Source organism: Lactuca sativa, chromosome 5, assembly GCF_002870075.4.
Source record: "Lactuca sativa cultivar Salinas chromosome 5, Lsat_Salinas_v11, whole genome shotgun sequence".
Lineage (NCBI taxonomy): Eukaryota > Viridiplantae > Streptophyta > Magnoliopsida > Asterales > Asteraceae > Lactuca > Lactuca sativa.
In genome coordinates, this window is record NC_056627.2 from 63,773,043 (window position 1) to 63,776,672 (window position 3,630).

Consider the following 3,630-nt stretch of genomic DNA (forward strand, 5'->3'; position numbering starts at 1 on the left):
CATTACCCCGTTACCGTTGACGGAATATTCCACTGTATAAAAGTTCCCTTAATATTGAGTTCGTAAAAATAAATAAATGTTTTATTTATTTATATTTTATGTCGTTAACGTCGTGATAAGTAAATAAAAACACTTAAATTACATTTCCATAGTAATTTGGAAAAAGTTAGTTTTTATTATTACGACCACTAAATCGGGTGCGACCAAAAGCCCCGTTTAGCGACTATCGGGTAGATTCCCACTGAGCTCCAACTCCAACCCATATATAAGGGGGAATGTACTTCATTCCACCCCTTTTCACTCTCTCTTTATACTCTCTCTCATACGAGCCCGATTTCGCCTCAAATCCGCAACCAAACGCCTCCAAATCATGAGTCTCCTTACCCTAACTTATCCTAAACATTATTGGCTGTGACTTTACCCCAAAATTCGACCATATAAGCTGTCAAAGAGGAGTTTACGGCCCAAGAACACTCTAGGGCCGTAAACCCCTTAAATGAGGCCAAAATGACCCAAATTTGTCCCTTTGAGCCTAGGAACCAAATAAGGATTTAGCCTAGGAGTGTTTGAAGCACAAAACAACAACTTTTGGGACTTAAAAGAGGGTTTACGGCCCAAGCACATGCTTAGGCCGTAAACACCCTCTAAACTTGTTAAATCAAGTCTAAAACACTCCCAAACCACCCTTAGGCTTAATACATAAATTAGGGGCTTGCTATTTCGGGTTTAGAACAATGAAACACAAAGAAATGAGGGGTAAAAAGGAGTTTACGGCCCAAGCACATGCTTAGGCCGTAAACACCCCCAAACCATGTCAAATGATAGCTTATGTCCCCTAAATGGCCTTATACCTTCACTAGAAAATGCTAGGGTTGAAACAAGGGCTTAAAATCAAAGTTTAAAGGGATGCATGAGAGTTCACGGCCAAGCCAAGAGCTTACGGCTGTAAACTCCCAAGGAGTGGTCATTTGGACCATAAACTCCAAGGGAGTGCACTCTTGGAACCCCAAACACCCCTATAGCCTAGAATAATTACTAGGATTGAAATAAGGGCCTTAAACTTCCATAAAATCAAGAGGGTAGGAGTTCACGGCCGTGAACTCCCATAGGGGTGGTTCATGGGCCGTAAACTCCCATATGGTCCCTTTAAACCCCTTAAACCCACTCATACAATTTAGATTTGGACCTAGCAAAATTCCACGATCAAGATAGAGCCTTTAAACATCCTAGAATACCCTCACCATGAGTTTACGGCCGTAAACTCATGGGGAGTTGTCCCAGGGCCGTAAACACCATATGGAGAGTTTACTCTTGGAGAGTAAACTCCATTCCTAAGCCATTCAAGCCCTTAAATGTTACCCGGGACACCCCAAACACTTAACCAAAGTGTTTTCCGCTCTTTAGGGTGCGTATACTTATTTAATTGGTATTATATATACTAATTGTATGAAAACATATGTTATCATATGTTAAATAGGTCACTAAGTGTGTCCAAGTCTTTACTTGACACCGAGCACCCAACCGACACCTTCGTCGGATCCACTTACACCAGGTGAGTTCATACCCCTGAATGAACATTTTAAATGTTTTTACATGTTTTATAGGGGGGGAATACAAGTTAAACATGTCAGTTATCATATCAATCACATGTGATTGATAACCCACATGCACAAGGGTTTACCACACTGTAAACTGTTTTATCAAGTAGGATATTATAAATGGTTTTCCAAAAGGTTTTCACTTGTTCAAAACTCTTACTTATACTGTTTATCAAAGTTCATTTCAAACTGGTTTATGAAAAGTTTCCAAGGAATTTCTAAAGGTTTTCAAACTTATTTTACCAAAGTTGTGATTTTCTCAAGTTTAAAGGTTTTCTTCCATGTTTTGATACTCCCTCTTAGTTTAAACTCCTACTTGATAACGCTTTCACTTCGTGATGCGTTTATACCTGTTATTGCCTCTATTTCGCTTATACTTGTAGTCGCTTATGCCTATTAGACGCTCTTACTTCACTTGTTGTCGCTTCCACTTCGTGATACACTTATATTTGGTAACGCTTATACTTCACAGTTCGGTTATACATCACGATTCGGTTATTCACACTGTTCGGTTATACATCACGATTCGGTTATTCACACTGTTCGCTTATACTTCACGATTCGGTTATTCCACACGATTTGGTTATACATCACAATTCGGTTATACTTCATGTTATGGTTCCACTTGTTACACACTCAAACGTAGTTAGATGTATGCTTGTGCTTGTATAGATGCATATAAATAATGATTAAAGGACTTAGGAAGGCTTGTCCGCCCTATTTCCTTTTCTTCGTTGAGATGTGGTCTGGTGGGATCGGATGTCCGTCCGAAGGTCATTTGATCATTAGTTATATATTATGTACACAAGCATAGACATATAGGTTTACTCTAGTCAGTTCAGTTATGAGTATCCACCTCTAGTCCAACACTTACATTGGAAACACACTACTCACTATTTGGGATGCATCTTCGGGACACAGCCTTCTCCGTCGTCTAGTTGGTAACCAGAGTCTCCTGTAGGGAGAGCGGACATTGTGTGTATAGATCTATACGGGATTGACACCCCCGCACCCTGACTGCTAGCTACAGTCCACGGCCTACCAAGCCAAGGGGTGACAAATGTCCTATTCTATAGACGCTTGCAGGGCGTCAGGTACTCTAGTGTCGATTAGTATGGTTACGAGTATCCCAGGTTACCTTATAATTCATGGCCTTAAGGTAACGGTATATCACCAGTAATTTACACTGTATGCTGGAACCCACTCTCAGAGTCACACTGTTTTTAGACCCTGCTAGTTGTATCTTTCATTTGATACTGTCTGGGGTCTGTATTCACTGTTTTAGACCTCGCTAACTGTATCTTTCATTTGATACTGTCTGGGGTCTGTATCCTCTGTTTTTAGACCTTGCTAGCCGTACCTTTCATTTGATACCGTCTGGGGTCTGTTTCTCTCATTGTTAGACTGAGCCAGGCGTGTCGTTTGTTCGATACTCTCCTGGAGTCTATGATTCCTTTGCCTTAGTCAGCAGTCTTCACTGCTAAGGGATGTCATATTTCCCTGATTCCTCTTGCTTTCTTTAATAATCAAATTCTGTATTTTGATAATGATAGCGATTAAGGGAAAACAACCTTTTTACCACATAACTCCGTCCAGTCTTGGTAAAAGACTGCTTTTATTAAAGAAAATATAGGATTTTCTGGAAAAGACACTAATGTAATGGATACTCTAAAACTACAACTTTTATTAAAGTTATTTGGATAAAATGACACTAAATACTTATGAACTCACCAGCATTTGTAAAAATGTTGATACTCGCTTTTCAAATAACTTGTATTCTCAGGTCAGCATTAGACAGGTACATCCCCGGAGCTTCTGACGAAGACAGTTTAGTACCAAGCTGCACCTATATATTTACTTGTATTACCTTGATGTACTGTTATGTAAACTATGTAAAACTATTACTATTAATGCAATGTTTTGTTGTACTTTGATTACTATAATGCATGTGTTGTGATACTTGACATGACGTCATCCACCCCAGAACGTTTCCGCCGTTCCGGTTTTGGGGTGTGACAGATTGGTATCAGAG